Source organism: Heptranchias perlo, chromosome 1, assembly GCF_035084215.1.
Source record: "Heptranchias perlo isolate sHepPer1 chromosome 1, sHepPer1.hap1, whole genome shotgun sequence".
Lineage (NCBI taxonomy): Eukaryota > Metazoa > Chordata > Chondrichthyes > Hexanchiformes > Hexanchidae > Heptranchias > Heptranchias perlo.
In genome coordinates, this window is record NC_090325.1 from 106047899 (window position 1) to 106065703 (window position 17805).

The window sequence follows — 17805 nt, forward strand, 5'->3', positions numbered from 1 at the left end:
TAGGCCATACATAACCACTTCTTCCTTCTCTTTCACTTTATTCTCTTCTTCCTTCTCTGCAGGTGAGGGTGCAAGCTTGCTTTACAGGCCTTCTAGCTGCATGGATTCCCCTCTTCTAATGGCGTAGTTGTGAAGAACACGACAGGCAAAAATGACCTTTGATAATTTCTCAAGCCTCACATAGATTACATAGAAATTACAACACAGAAACAGGCCATTCAGCCAGCTGGTCTAAGACAGTGTTTATGCTCCACATGAGCCTCCTCCCATCATACTTCATTTAACCCTATAAGAACATAAGAACATAAGAAATAGGAGCAGGAGTAGGCCATACGGCCCCTCGAGCCTGCTCCGCCATTCAGTCAGATCATGGCTGATCTTCGACCTCAACTCCACTTTCCCACCTGATCCCCATATCCCTTGATTCCCCTAGAGTCCAAAAATCTATCCATCTCAGCCTTGAATATACTCAATGACTCAGCATCCACAGCCTTCTAGGGCAGAGAATTCCAAAGATTCACAACCATAGAACCAGAGAAACATAGAAAAGATACAGCACAGAAGGGGGCCATTCGGCCCATCGTGTCCGCGCCGGCTCGAAGAACAACCAGGTGCCCATTCTAATCCCACCTTCCAGCACTCAGTCTGTAGCCGTACAGCTTACAGCACTTTAGGTGCAGGTCCAGGTACTTTTTAAAAGAGTTGAGGGTCCCTGCCTCTATCACCAATTCGGGCAGCGAATTCCATATACCCACCACCCTCTGGGTAAAAAAGTTTTTCCTTATGTCCCCTCTAATCCTTCCGCCAATCAGCTTAAATCTATGTCATCTAGTTCTTGAACTCTCCGCTAGGGGAAACAGGTACTCCCTGTCTACTCTATCTAGGCCCCTCATAATTTTGTACACCTCAATCAAATCTCCCCATAGCCTCCTCTGCTCCAAGGAAAACAACCCCAGCCTGTCCAATCTCTCCTCGTAGCTGCAATTTTCAAGCCCTGGCAACATTTTTGTAAATCTTCTCTGCACTCTCTCCAGAGCAATTACGTCTTTCCTGTAATGTGGTGAACAGAACTGCGCACAATACTCCAGCTGTGGCCTTACCAGCGTTTTATACAGTTCCATCATTACATCCCTGCTTTTGTACTCTATACCTCGGCTAATAACGGAAAGCATGAGGTAATTCCTCCTCATCTCAATCTTGAATGGCCGACCCTGTATCCTACGATTATGCCCTCTAGTTCTAGACTCTCTAGCCAGGGGAAACAACCTCTCAGCATCCACCCTGACAAGCCCCCTCAGAATCTTATATGTTTCAATGAGATCACCTCTCATTCTTTTAAAGTCCAGAGCGTATAGGCCCATTCTACTCAACCTCTCCTCATAGGACAACCCTCTCATCCTAGGAATTAATCTGGTGAACCTTTGTTGCACCGTCTCTAAGGCAAGTATATCCTTCCTTAGATAAGGAGACCAAAACTGTATACAGTACTCCAGGTGAGGTCTCACCAAACCTCTGTACAACTGTAGTAAGACTTCCTTACTCTTGTACTCCAACCCCCTTTCAATAAAGGCCAACATGCCATTTGCTTTCCTAATTGCTTGCTGTACCTGCATATAAACTTTTTGTGTTTCTTGTACGAGGACACTCAAGTCTCTCTTAACACCAACATTTAATATTTTCTCACCATCTAAAAAATATTCTGTTTTTCTATTCTTTTTCCCAAAGTGAATAACTTCACATTTTCCCACATTATACTCCATCTGCCACCTTCTTGCCCACTCACTTAACCTGTGTTTTTTTTTATTCGTTCATGGGATGTGGGCCTCGCTGGCGAGGCCAGCATTTATTGCACATCCCGAATTGCCCTTGAGAAGGTGGTGCCTTCTTGAACCGCTGCAGTCCGTGTGGTGAAGGTTCTACCACAGTGCTGTTAGGAAGGGAGTTCCAGGATTTTGATCCAGCGACGATGAATGAACAGCGATATATTTCCAAGTCGGGATGGTCTGTGACTTGGAGGGGAACGTGCAGGTGGTGTTGTTCCCATGTGCCTGCTGCCCTTGTCCTTCTAGGTGGTAGAGGTTGCGGGTGTGGGAGGTGCTGTCGAAGAAGCCTTGGCGAGTTGCTGCAGTGCATCCTGTGGATGGTACACACTGCAGCCACTGTGCGCCGGTGGTGAAGGGAGTGAATGTTTAGGGTGGTGGATGGGGTGCCAATCAAGCGGGCTGCTTTGTCCTGGATGGTGTTGAGCTTCTTAAGTGTTGTTGGAGCTGCACTCATCCAGGCAAGTGGAGAGTATTCCATCACACTCCTGACTTGTGCCTTGTAGATGGTGGAAAGGCTTTGGGGAGTCAGGAGGTGAGTCACTCGCCGCAGAATACCCAGCCTCTGACCTGCTCTCGTAGCCACAGTATTTATATGGCTGGTCCAGTTAAGTTTCTGGTCAGTGGTGACCCCCAGGATGTTGATGGTGGGGGATTCGGCGATGGTAATGCCGTTGAATGTCAAGGGGAGGTGGTTAGACTCTCTCTTGTTGGAGATGGTCATTGCCTGGCACTTATCTGGCGCGAATGTTACTTGCCACTCATCAGCCCAAGCCTGGATGTTGTCCAGGTCTTGCTGCATGCGGGCTTGGACTGCTTCATTATCTGAGGGGTTGCGAATGGAACTGAACACTGTGCAGTCATCAGCGAACATCCCCATTTCTGACCTTATGATGGAGGGAAGGTCATTGATGAAGCAGCTGAAGATGGTTGGGCCTGGGACATAGCCTTGAGGAACTCCTGCAGCAATGTCCTGGGGCTGAGATGATTGGCCTCCAACAACCACTACCATCTTCCTTTGTGCTAGGTATGACTCCAGCCACTGGACAGTTTTCCCCCTGATTCCCATTGACTTCAATTTTACTAGGGCTCCTTGGTGCCACACTCGGTCAAATGTTGCCTTGATGTCAAGGGCAGTCACTCTCACCTCACCTCTGGAATTCAGCTCTTTTGTCCATGTTTGGACCAAGGCTGTAATGAGGTCTGGAGCCGAGTGGTCCTGGCGGAACCCAAACTGAGCATCGGTGAGCAGGTTATTGGTGAGTAAGTGCCGCTTGATAGCACTGTCGACGACAGCTTCCATCACTTTGCTGATGATTGAGAGTGGACTGATGGGGCAGTAATTGGCCGGATTGGATTTGTCCTGCTTTTTGTGAGCAGGACATACCTGGGCAATTTTCCACATTGTCGGGTAGATGCCAGTGTTGTAGCTGTACTGGAACATCTTGGCTAGAAACGCAGCTAGTTCTGGAGCACAAGTCTTCAGCACTACAGCCGGGATGTTGTCGGGGCCCATAGCCTTTGCTGTATCCAGTGCACTCAGCCATTTCTTGATATCACGTGGAGTGAATTGAATTGGCTGAAGACTGGCTTCTGTGATGGTGGGGATATCGGGAGGAGGCCGAGATGGATCATCCACTCGGCACTTCTGGCTGAAGATGGTTGCAAACGCTTCAGTCTTGTCTTTTGCACTCATATGCTGGACTCTGCCATCATTGAGGATGGGGATGTTTACAGAGCCTCCTCCTCCCATTGGATGTTTAATTGTCCACCAACATTCACAAATGGATGTGGCAGGACTGCAGAGCTTTGATCTGGTCCATTGGTTGTGGATATCCATTGATTATCTATATCCCTTTGCAGACACTTTGTGACCTCCTCACAGCTTACTTTCCCATCTAGCTTTGTATCGTCAGCAAACTTGGATACATTACACTCGGTCCCTTCATCTAAGCCATTAATATAGATTGTAAATAGCTGAGGCCCAAGCACTGATCCTTGCGACACCGCATTAGTTATATCCTGCCAACCTGAAAATGACACGTTTATCCCTACTCTCTGTTTTCTGACCTTTAACCAATCCTCTATCCATGCTAATATATTATCCCTAACCCCATGAGCCCATACCTTGTGTAACCTTTAATGTGGCACCTTATCAAATGCCTTTTGAAAATCCAAATGTACTACATCAACTGGTTCCCCTTTATCTACCCTGCTTGTTACATCCTCAAAAAACTGTAATGAATTTGTCAAACACGATTTCCCTTTCATAAAACCATGTTGACTCTGCCTAATCATGTGATGATTTTCTAAGTGCCCTGTTACCACTTTGTTAATAATGGATTCCAGCATTTTCCCAATGACCGAAAACAGACTAACTGGCCTGTAGTTCCCTGTTTTCTCTCTCTCTCTTCCTTCTTGAATAGCGGGGTCACATTTGCTACCTTCCAATCACTGGGACCATTCCAGAATCTAGAGAATTTTGGAAGATCTCAACCAATGCATCCACTGCAGCCACCTCTTTTAGAATCCTTGGATGTAGGCCATCAGGTCCAGGTGATTTGTTGGCTTTTAGTCCCATTAGTTTGTCCAGTACTTTTTCTCCAGTGATATTAATTATTTTAAGTTCCTCACTCTTATTTACCCCTTGGTTCCCCACTATTTTTGAGATGCTTTCTGTGTCTTCTACTGTGAAGACAAATACAAATTATTTGTTTAACGCATCTGCCATTTCCTGATTCCCCATTATAATTTCTCCTATCTCAGTCTCTAAGGGACCAACATTTACTTTTGCTACTCTCCTCCTTTTTATATACTTGTAGAAGCTCTTGCAATCCATTTTTATATTTCTTGGTATTTTACTTTCTTATTCTATTTTCTCCCTTGTTATCAATTTTTTGGTCGTCCTTTGTTGGTTTCTAAAACTCTCCCAATCCCCAGGCTTATTACTCTTCTTGGCAACATTATAGGACTCTACTTTCAATTTCATACTCTCCTTAACTACTTTAGTTAGCCACAGTTGGAACACTCTTCTCATGGAGTTTTTATTTTTAACACACAAGTCAGTACAGTAATAGGAAGAAAAGGCAGGTTAATGTGTGGCTAGAGACATGGTGCAAGAGGGAGTGCTTCAGATTCTTGGGGCATTGGGACCAGTTCTGGGGCAGGAGGGACCTGTTCAAGATGGAAGGGTTGCACCTCAACAGAGCTGGGACCAATGTCCTCGCGAGGAGGCTCACTGGTGATGAGGGGGAGGGTTTAAACAAATTTGACAGGAAGCTGGGCACCAGGATGTAGCATTAGAAAGGAGAAACAAGGTGCACAAAGGATTGGGAGAGACAGATAGCACTAGAGTAAGAAATAGTACAGTATTAGGTGGGATCAGACTATGAGGGAATAAGAGAAAGTCTAAGATAGGTTTGGAGTGCATGTGTGTAAATCACAAAGCGTGGGAAATAAGGTTGGTGAGCTGCAGGCGCAAATAGCCACATGGAAATATGATGTAGTCATGATAACGGAGACCTGGCTCAAAAAAATGGCAAGATTGGGTACTAAATATTGCTGGATACAAGGAGTTCAGGAAAGATAGGGAAGGAAAAAAAGGAGTGGGGTGGGGGTGGAGGGGTTGGTGCATGGCAGTATTGATTAAGGAGAACATTGCAATACTGGAGAGAGAGGATGTCCTTGAGGGTTCAAGGACAGAATCTATTTGGTTAGAGTTAAGAATCAATAGAGGTGCCATTACACTACTGGGTGTATTCTATAGGCCACCAATTAGTGGGAAGGATATAGAGGAGCAAATTTGCAGGGAAATTACAGGGAGGTGCAAGAACTATAGAATAGTGATAATGGGGGACTTCAACAATCCTAATATTGACTGGGATCGTAATAGTGTAAAAGGCAAAGAGGGAGAGTAATTTCTGATGTGTGTTCAGGATAACTTTCTTGATAACTATATTTCAGGCCCAACGAGGAAGGAGGCATTGCTGGATCTGGTTGTGGGGAATGAGGTGGGTCAAGTGGAGCAAGTGTCAGTGGGGAATCATTTGGAGAACAGTGATCATAGTATCATAAGGTTTAGATTAGTTATGGAAAAGGGCAATGAGTAATCTAGAGTAAAAATACTTAATTGGAGGAGGGCCAATTTCAATGGATTGAGAACGGATCTGGCCCAGGTAAATTGGAATCAAAGATTGGCAGGCAAAACTGTAATTGAACAATGGGTGGCCTTTAAAGAGGAAATGGTTTGGGTACAGTCTAGGGTGAAAGGTAGGGCAACCAAAGCCAGAGCTCCCTGGATGATGAAAAAGATAGAGAGTAAGATGAAGCAGAAAAAGGGGGCGTGCAACAGATACAAGTGAGAACCAGGCTGAATATAGAAAGTACAGAGCAGAAGTGAAAAAGAAAATAAGAGGGGCAAAGAGAGAGTATGAGAATAGAATGGCGGCCAAAATAAAAGGGAATCCAAAAGTCTTCTATAGGCATATAAATATAAACAGGTAGTAAGGGGAGGGGTGGAGCCGATTAGGGACCAAAAAGGAGATGTACGCATGGAGGCAGAGGGCATGGCTGAGAAACTAAATGAATACTTTTTATCGGTCTTTACCAAGGAAGAAGATGCTGCCAAAGTCACAGTAAAAGAGGAAGTAGTTGAGATACTGGATGGGCTAAAAATTGATAAAGAGGAGACACTAGAAAGGCTGGCTGTACTTAAAGTAGATAAGTCACCCAGTCCGGATGTGATGTATCCTAGGTTGCTGAAGGAAGTAAGGGTGGAAATTGCGGAGGTACTGGCCATAATCTTCCAAACATCCATAGATACAGGGGTGCTGCCAGAGGACTGGAGAACTGCAAATATTACGCCCTTGTTCAAAAAAGGGTGTAAGGATAAACCCAGCAACTACAGGCCAGTCAGTTTAACCTTGGTGATGAGGAAGCTTTTAGAAACAATAATCCAGGACAAAATTAATAGTCATTTGGAAGAGTATGGATTAATAAAGGAATGCCAGCACGGATTTGTTGAAGGCAAAATGTGTTTAACTAACTTGATTGAGCATTTTGATGCAGTAACAGAGAGGGTTGATGCGGTTCATGTGTATATGGACTTTCAAAAGGCATTTGATAAAGTGCCACATAATAGGCTTGTCAGTAAAATTGAAGCCCAAGGATTGAAAGGGGCAGTGGCAGCATGGATACAAAATTGGCTAAGTGACAGGAAACAGAGAGTAGTGGTAAACAGTTGTTTTTCAGACTGGAGGGAAGTATACAGTGGTGTTCCCCAGGGGTCGGTACTAGGACCACTGCTTTTTTTGATATATATTAATGATTTGAACTTGGGTGTACAGGGCACAATTTCCAAATTTGCAGATGACACAAAACTTGGAAGTGTAGTAAACAGTGAGGAGGATAGTAATGGACTTCAAGAGGGCATAGACAGGCTGGTGGACTGGGCGAACACATGGCAGATGAAATTTAATGCGGAGAAGTGTAAAGTGATACGTTTTGGCAAGAAGAACGAGGAGAGGCAATATAAACTAAATGGTACAATTCTAAAGGGGTGCAGGAACAGAGGGACTTGGGGGTATATGTACATAAATCTTTGAAGGTAGCAGGACAGGTTGAGAAAGCGGTTAAAAAAGCATACGGAATCCTGGGTTTTATAAATAGAGGCATAGAGTACAAAGGCGAAGAAGTTATGTTGAACCTTTATAAAACACTGGTTCAGCCACAACTGGAGTATTGTGTCCAATTTTGGGCACCACACTTTAGGAAAAATGTGAAGGCCTTAGAGGGGGCGCAGAAGAGATTTACTAGAATGGTTCCAGGGATGAGGGACTTTAGTTATGTGGATAGACTGGAGAAGCTGGGCTTGTTCTCCTTAGAGCGGAGAAGGTTAAGGGGAGATTTGATATAGGTGTTCAAAATCACAAAGGGTTTAGATAAAGTAAATAAAGAGAAACTGTTCCCATTGGCGGAAGGGTTGAGAGTCAGAGGACACAGATTTAAAGTGATTGGCAAAAGAACCAAAGTTGGAAAAACTTTTTTATGCAGCGAGTAGTTATGATCTGGAATGCACTTCCTAAAATGGTGGTGGAAGCAGATTCAATCGTGGCTTTCAAAAAGGAATTGGATAAATACTTGAAGAGAAAAAATTGCAAGGCCAAGGGGAAAGAATGGGTTATAAGACTAATTGGATTGCTCTTACAAAGAGCTGGCATGGGCTGGATTTGCTGAATGGCCTCCTTCTGTGCTGCAACCATTCTATGATTCAATGATTCTATGATGAAGAAGTTTCTCCTGAATTGCTTATTGGATTTATTAGTGACTAGCTTATATTTATGACCCCTTGTTTTGAAGTCCCCTGCGAGTGGAAATATCTTCTTTACGTTTACCCTTTCAAATAATTTTAAAAACCTCTATTAAGTCACCCCTCAGTCGTCTCTTTTCTGGAAAAAAAGAGCCCCAACCTGTTGAGTCATTCCTGATAGGTATAACCTCTCAATTTTTATATTATCCTTGTAAATCCTTTTTGCACCTTTTCCAGTGCCTCTATATCCTTTTTGTAATATGGAGACCAGAACCGTGCACAGTGTGGTCTAACCAAGATTCTATATAAGTTTAACATAACTTCTCTGCTTTTCAATTCTATTCCACTCGAAATGAACCCCAATGGTTTGTTAGCATTTTTTATGGCCTTGTTAACCTTCATTGCTACTTTTAGTGATTTGTGTATCTGCACCTCTAGATCCCTTTGCTCCTCTACCCCACTTAGATTCTTCTTTTCCAATGTGTATGTGGCCTCCTTATTCCTCCCACCAAAATGCACCACCTCACACTTTTGAAATTCATTTGTTATTTACACCCCATTCTGCATGTTTATTAACGTTTGAGCACAGAGATTGGTAAAGACAGAGAGTGATCCTCTAACGAATTGAATTGTTAATGGAGTGAGGACTTTCAACTGGGAATTTGGTGTGTTTGGGAATTAGGTGCAGAAGGGGAAGGAGGTACTAAGTGATTTATACCAAGGGACTATAAACTAATCTATCAACTTTTAAAACTTAGTAAAAAATACATAAAATACATACCTTTTTTTAAACTAAGTAATTACTAATTGTTTTGCAATCAAGCTAAATCCATTCACTAAATATAATCTAGATCTCAAGTGATTCTATTAGTCCTAGAAATAAACTACTGATTAAATAAATAAAAACTAGAAATGGCAGTACGGGCTGTGTGTCAGGACTGTACTATGTGGGAGTTTGTGGGCAGTGAGACTGTCCCGGATTGCCGTATCTGCAGTAAATGATTCTGGCTTGAGACACTCCGGCTATGAGTCTTTGAGCTGGAGTGTGAGTTAGAGACACTGACATGTAAGGGAGGGGGAGGTAGAGAAGGAGGTCCCACAGACACTGGTCCTGTCCAACAGGTACTAGGTACTTGATACCTGTGAGGATAAAGATGAAGGTTGCGGGGAGGATGCCCAGAACACTAACCATGGCACCATAGAGCATGAGGTAGTCCAAGGGGTTGGGGGGATGATCAGAATAGAAAGGTTGTAGTCATAGGGGATTCTATAATGAGGGGGTCCTCTGCAGTCGCGACCAAGAGTCCAAGGAGGGTGTGTTGCCTAACTGGTGTAAAGGACATCTCGGAGCAACTGGAGAGGAACTTGGAAAGGAAGGGGGAGGATCCAGCTGTCGTGGTTCATGTCAGCACCAATGACGTAAGGAAGAACGAGGAGGAGGTCCTGCTAAGGGAATATCAGTAGATAGGAACTAAATTAAAAAGTAGGTCATTATGGGTGGTAATCTCAGGTTTACTGCCCGAGCCACATGCTAATTGGCACAGGGATAGGTAGAATGGAAAGGTGAATGCGTGTCTGAAAGAGTGGTATGGGAAAGAGGGGTTCCATTTCATGGGGCACTGGCACCAGTACTGGGACAGGAAGGAGCTGTACCGCTGAGATGGGCTCCACCTGAACGAAATAGAACCAGAGTCCGAGTAGAAAGGATAAATAGGGTGGTGTATACAGCATTAAACTAGCAAGATGGAGGGAAGGGTTCTGGTAGCAATAACAAAAGGTTAAAAATAAAAGAAACAGGAGATGAGTGTAAAGGTCAGATCAGAGTAAGGAATAAAGATAACATAAATGGCCAAGGAACAAATACAGTTAGAAAACAGAAGTATAAAAGGACTATTAAAAATAAAGTAAAAGGAACAACATTAAAGATGAATTAAACTGTCAGTACAACAATGCGCACAGCTTCCAAAATATAATGGGGGAACTGCAAGCAATAATCCAAAGTGAGGAACCAAGTGAAATAGGAATAATTGAAATGTAGATACATAAAAAACAGGAAGGGAACTAAATATTGCAGGCTATAACATAATCAGAAAGGATTGGTAAGGAAGAAGGTGGGGTGGAGTAGTTGTACTAATTAGAGATAACAGAATGGCAGTATGAAAAAAGGACATTACTAATAGAAGGATAGAAGCAGAATCCATATGGATTGAAATAAAAGATAAGAAGGGATTGATCATGCTAAAAGGGATATACTATAGATCACCTAATAATGGGAAGGCGGTGGAGGAAGAAATATGTAAGCAAATATGTGAAATGAGTAAAGGACATAGAATAATAATCATGGGAGATTTTAACTACCCCCAAATAAACAGGCAAGAAGAGGTAAGTAAAGGGGTACAAGGAATGGAGTATTTACAATGTGTGCAGGACTCCTTTCTTACCCAGTATGTAAAAAGCCCAATAAGAGAGGAAGCACTGCCAGATCTAGTCATGGGAAATGAACCAGAACAGATAAGAGAAGTAAGCATTGGGGATCATCTAGGCAATAGCAATCACAACATAATAAGGTTTAAGATAAAGATTGAGAAGGACATAAGTAAGACAAAGATCAAAGTATTAAATTGGGAAAAAAAGCTGATTTTCAGGGGATGAGAATGGAACTAGGGAAAATAAACTGGAAAAATTTACTGATAAACAAAGAAATAGAACAGCAGTGGGAAACATTTAAAACGGTGACCAATAGGAGTCCAGGAGAAATAGATCCCACTAAAAAGCAAGAACAAACTAGCCAGTAATGATGCACCATGGATGAATAAAGAAATAAGGGCAAAATTGAAACTAAAGAAAAAGGCATACACTAAGTACATAGACAACAAAGGAGAGGAAGACAAAAGGGACTATGAAAAGGCTAGGAAAGAAATTTAAAAAAACAATTAGGAAGGCAAAGAGAGACTATGAAATTAAAGGAGTATAAAAACAATAGTAAAATAGTCTACAGACATATAAATAATAAAAGAAAAATCAGGATAGGGATAGGGTCACTAAGGCATACACATGATAAACTCACAGGTAATGACAGCGAAATGGCAGAAATGTTAAATAATTACTTTGCTTCAGTATTTACCAGGGAAACTAATATGTTAGGCATGACATTAGCAGAAGAGATCAAAAAAGATATAAAGACATTTAAGATTGAAAGGGGGGAGATAATTGATAAACTAATCAAACTTAGAAAGGATAAAACCCCAGGTCCGGATGGATTGCATCTGCACATATTAAAAGAAGTTAGGGAAGAAATAGCAGAGGCACTATTACATATATATATATATATATATATATAAATTCATTAGAAAAGGGAATAGTGCCAGAGGACTGGTGGACAGCTAATGTTATATATAAAAAGGGAGCTCGAACCAGTCCAGGGAACTATAGACCATTTAGTTTAACTTCGACGGTAGGAAAGATAAAGGAATCTTTACTCAAAGATGTAATAGAAAAATATCTAGAAACCCAAAAGTATAATAAAGAACAGTCAGCACGGATTTCAAAAGGGAAGGTTATGCTTGACCTTATTGAATTCTTTGATGAAGTAACAGAAAGGGTAGACAAGGGCAATATAGCAGATGTAATATATTTGTACTTTCAAAAAACCTTTGATAAGGTACCACATAGTAGACTCATGACTAAACTCAGAGCATGTGGAGTCAGGGGCCAATTAGCAGAATGGATAGCAAGTTGGCTACAAAACAGAAAACAGAGAGTAGGGTTTAAAGGTAGTTACTCAGACTGGCAAAAGGTGGGAAATGGGGTTCCATAAGGATTGGTGCTGTGACCACTGGTGTTCACCATTTACATAAACAATTTGGACTCTGGAATCAGAAGTATAATTTCAAAATTGCGGACGACACCAAATTGGGGAGTATAGTTAATACCAAGGAGTACTGTGACAAAATACGGTTAATTAATAAACTTGCAGAATGGGTGTGTATTGGCAAATGAATTTCAATATAGATAAGTTTGAAGTATTTCATTTTGGTAGGAAGAATAAGGGGGTTACATACTGCTTGGATAATTAAGAGTCTAAATGGAGTAGAGCAGGAGAGGGATCTCAGGGTACAGATACACAAATCACTAAATCATAGAAACATAGAATCATAGAAAGGTTACAGCACTGAAGGAGGCCATTCAGCCCATCGATTCCACGCTAACTCTATGCAAGAGCAATCCAGCTAGTTCCACTACCCAGCCCTTTCCCCATAGCCCTGCAAATTTTTCCTTTCAAGTACTTATCCAGTTCTCATTTGAAGGCCATGATTGAATCTGCCTCCATCACTCCCTTGGGCAGTGCATTACAGATCCCAACCACTCGCTGTGTAAAAAAGTTTTTCCTCATGTCACCTTTGGTTCTTTTGCCAATCACCTTAAATCTATGTCCTCTGGTCCTTGAGCCTTCCGCCAATGGGAACAGTTTCTCTCTATCTACTCTGTCTAGACCCTTCATGATTTTGAATACCTCTATCAAATCTCCTCGCAAAACATCTCTGTTCCAAGGAGAACAACTCCAGCTTCTCCAGTCTATCCATGTAACTAAAAGTCCCTCATCCCTGAAATCATTCTAGTAAATCTCTTCTGCACCGTCTCTAAGGCCTTCACATCTTTCCTGAAGTGCGGTGCCCAGAACTGGACACAATACTCCAGTTGTGGCTGAACCAGTGTTTTATAAAGGTACATCATGACCTCCATACTTTTGTACTCTATGCCTCTATTTATAAAGCCCAAGATCCTGTATGCTTTTTTAACCACTTTCTCAACCTACCCTGCCACCTTCAATGATGTGTGCACATATACCCCCAGATCTCTCTGTTCCTGTACCCCTTTTAGAGTTGTGCCCTCTAGTTTATAATGCCTGTCCTCGTTCTTCCTACCGAAATGTATCACTTCACATTTTTCTGCGTTAAATTTCATCTGCCATGTGTCTGCCCATGCCACCAGCCTGTCTATATCCTCTTGAAGTCTATCACTATCCTCCTCACTGTTTAGTACCCTTACAAGTTTTGTGTCATCTGCAAATTTGGAAATTGTACCCTGTACACCTAAGTCCAATTCATTAATATATATCAAGAAAAACAGTGGTCCCAGCACTGACCCCTGGGGAACACCACTGTACACCTCCCTCCAGTCTGAAAAACAACCATTCATCACTACTCTCTGTTTCCTGTCCCTTAGCCAATTCTGTATCCATGTTGCTACTGCCCCCTTTATTCCATGGGCCGCAATCTTGATGATAAGCCTATCGTGCAGCACTTTATCAAACGCCTTTTGAAAATCCATATACACCACAGCAACTGCATTTCCCTCATCTACCCTCTCTGTTACCTCATCAAAAAATCTATCAGGTTAGTTAAACACGATTTGCCTTTAACAAATCCATTCTGGCTTTCCCTAATCAATCCACCTTCATCCAAGTGACTGTTAATTCTGTCCCAGATTATCGTTTCTAAAAGTTTTCCCAACACTGAAGTTAAACTGACTGGCCTATAGTTGCTGGGTTTATCCTTACTCCCTTTTTGAACAAGGTTGTAACATTTGCAATTCTCCAGTCCTCTGGCACCACCCCCGTATCTACGGATGTTTGAAAGATTATGGCCAGTACTTCTGCAATTTCTACCCTTACTACCCTCAGCAACGTAGGATGCATCCCATCCGGACCGGGTGACTTAACTACTGTAAGTACAGCTAGCCTTTCAAGTACCTCTTCTTTATCAATTTTTAGCCCATCCAGTATCTCAACTATATCTTCCTTTATTGAGACTGTGGCAACATCTTCTTCCTTGGTAAAGGCAGATGCAAAATATTCATTTAGTACCTCAGCCATCCCCTCTGCCTCCATGCGTAGATCTCCTTTATGGTCCCTAATCGGCCCCACCCCTCCTCTTACTACCTGTTTACTGTTTACATGCCTGTAGAAGACTTTTGGATTCCCTTTTATGTTGGCCGCCAGTCTATTCTCATACTCTCTCTTTGTCCCTCTTATTTCCTTTTTCACATACCCCCCTGAGCTTTCTATATTCTGCCTGGTTCTCACATCTGTTATCAACCTGACATCTGTCATACGCCGCTTTTTTCCATTTCATCTTACGCACTATCTCTTTTGTCATCCTGGGAGCTCTGGTTTTAGTTGCCCCGTGGGAATGTGCCTAGACTGTACCCGAACTATGTCCTCTTTAAAGGCCGCCCACTGTTCAATCACAGTTTTGCCTGCCAATCTTTGATTCCAATTTACCTGTTCTCATCCCATTGAAATTAGCCCTCCTCCAATTGAATATTTTTACTTTTGAGTGTTCCGTGTCCTTTTCCATCGCTATTCTATACCTTATGATACTATGATCGCTGCTCCCTAAATGCTCTCCCACTGACACTTGCTCCACTGTAGTGATGCAGGTTAATAAGGCCATAAAAATTGCAAAACCAGCACTGGGGTTCATTTCTAGAGGGGTAGAATTGAAAAGCAGAGAAGTTATGTTAAACTTTTATCGAACCTTGGTTAGACCACACTTGGAGTACTGTGAACAGTTCTCAAATCCATATTATAAAAAGGATATAGAGGCACTGGAGAAGGTGCAAAAAAGATTTGCTAGGATGATACCAGAACTGAAGTTATATCTATCATTGAGCAAGCTGGGGCTCTTTTTTCTAGAAAAGAGAAGACTGAGGGATGACCTGATAGAAGTCTTTAACATTATGAAAGGGTTTGATGGGGTAGACATGGAGAAGATGTTTCCACTTGCGGGGGAGACCAGAACTAGGGACAATAAATATAAGATAGTCACTAATAAATCCAATGGGGAATTCAGGAGAAACTTCTTTACCCAGAGAGTGCTTAAAATGTGGAACTCGCTACCACAAACAGTAGTTGAGGTGACTAGCATAGATGTATGTAAGGGGAAGCTAGATAAACACATGAGAGAGAAAGGAATAGAAGGATATGCTAATAGGATTAGATGAAGTACGGATGGAGGAGGCTCATGCGGAGCATAAGCACCGTCATTGACCAATTGGGACAAATGGCCTGTTTCTGAGCTGTACATCCTATGAAATTCTATGTAACGTTTTCATGTAGTTTGTGGCAAGTAAGGCTGTAAAGTAAGATTCAGGATTCAGTGCTATGCACGTGGATGCATTAATAACCATGTAGGGCTACAATACAATAACTTTAACAGAGATGTGGCTTAGGTTTGGACAGAACTGAGAAATTCATATTCCTGGTTCTAACATTTTTAGGAGAAATAGAGAGCTAAAAGGGGGTGGAGTGGCAGTCTCAATAAAGGATTCTCTCACAGTGCTAGCATTTAAGAATGTTCTAGGGGTTTGCACTATGACAGAATCCTGATGGTACAGTTAAGAAATAGGAAGGGATATAGTACAATTTTTAATGTGCATTACAGGCCATCAAACAGTGAAGATGGGATAGAAGGGGAGATTTGCAAACAGTTCAGAGATATGTAAGAACAAAAGGCAATGTTATTGGGTGATTTTAGCTATCCCAAGATAGACTGAATAAAGGTAATCAATGTAGCCAAAGTGGGAATTTTATGTAGAATGCAATCCCGTTAAATTTTTAGATCAGTATGTTTCTAATACAACAAGAAAAGAAGCATTGCTTGATTTTGTTCAGGGAAAAGAAGTGGAGCAAGTATCTAATGTGAGAGCAGAACAGTTGGGGGGAATAGTGATCACAAAATCATTAGGTCAATGTAAAAATATAAAAAGATTACAAAGAGTCAAAAATAAGGGTGCTGGACTAGAAGAAGGCAAAGTTCCTTGAGATAAAAAGGGATCTAGCCCAAATGAACTGTGTAGAAGTCTATAAATATAAGATGGATAGTGTACAAAAAGATATATTAATATCAGATGCAAAGGGGTGGACGAAGGGATATAGTTCTGTGGATAGCTAGAGAGATTAAATTAAACTGAAACTTAAAAGGGAGACATGATAAAATTAGGTTTAACCGTACTAAAGAAATTCACGAGGAATGTAGAAAGAGCAATAGGGAGGAGAAAAGGGAGATTAAATGGGCTAAAGGGAATATAGAAAAAGGCTAGCAGATAATATAAAAGGAAATAGTAAGGGCTTATATAAATTAATAAATAAAGGAATAGTTAAAGAGAGGCTAGGACCATTCAGGGATGAAGTGGGGAATCTAGTTGTATTATTTATCTAATATTTATTCAGTTTACCGTGTGGCAGGAAGTTTCATGCTCCAACAAACCTCTGAGGGAGAAAATTTCTCCTAACCTCTCTCCTCCCTCGCTTGGTGACAATTTAAATTGATGACCCCAACTAGAGGAATAAACTTTCCATATACAGTCTATTAAAACTCTTTTAAATGCCTTTTCTACTCCAGTGGAAATTACAGTAGTATCTCAAGTGTTTGCTCGTAACTGTTCGTAACTTTGGCATCTTATTCGACCTCAATTTGAGCTTCTGACCCTATATCCACTTCATCACAAAGACCATCTACTTCCACCTCCAAAACATCGGCCACCTCCATCCCCAGCTCAGCTCACTTGCTGCTAAAACCCTCATCTATGCCACCTAGGCCCCTCCCTAAACTGCTCCATTTCTCCACCACCCTCTCCTTCTTTAAGACCCTCCTTAAAACCCACACATTTGACCAAGCTTATGATTACCCCTCCTAATATATCCTTCTTTAACTCAGGGATCATTTTTTTCTGATTACACTGGGGTGGGGTGGGGGGGGTGGAATTTTAACTCCCATGAATGGGTAAGTTGGGGACAGGTGGGAAGTGAAAGTAGCAGCTTTTTGGAGTGGGACTGCTTCTGGCTTTAATTCAGGAGCGTTAGGATGCGTGTGCACAACAGAAACCTGGAAGTCCCGTCCCCACTTAAAGCTGCCGGGATGATATTTACAGGGCCAATTCAGGTAGTTGAAACATTTTAAGTACTTAACTTTTTGTGGATTCTGCAACAGAAACAGATTTAACTACTCCTGAACGTGTCTCCCGTGTCTTCTGAAACACGCCATCGAAACGGAGGCGAGTTGCAGTCGAGGCTCATTTGGTCCTTTAAACCAGTGATTGACACATCTCAATAAAAGGTGAGGTAATGCAGAATTGCACTCAGTTCTCTCAGACAAACGTTTAGCTGGGAGTTCTTTGTGTGTAGACTGAGATTTCATTGTTGAGACTGAGAATTCTTGTGCTCAGACAAATTTACCCACATTTTGGACCCCCTCAAACTGACTAGATCAGGATGGGGGAGTGCAATGGTTCTATTCCACAGTACATTGGAGGAGGAGGAGAATGAGGATGGGGAACTCATCGCCAGATCAGCCACGCATATTGCTGCCCGTGATTCCAGGGAAGCCCTCATCACAAACAGGTTCTCATAATGAGATGTGCAAATTGAAAACTTTGAAATACTCAGGCCGCCTGGAACGACAACACCACCAATCCCCCCACCCCTTTGCATAAAACAGTCCTTCAGCCACGCGTACACCCATTGAACACGTACCTAATGGGTGGCACCATATCTTGTTATTCATGATGAAGCACATGAAAGGGCGAATTCACAAAAGGAGTTCAATAATGGCCAAGACGTGGCAGTGGTGGTGATAATGATTACATTTAATGTGACATAAAAAAATATATAAATTA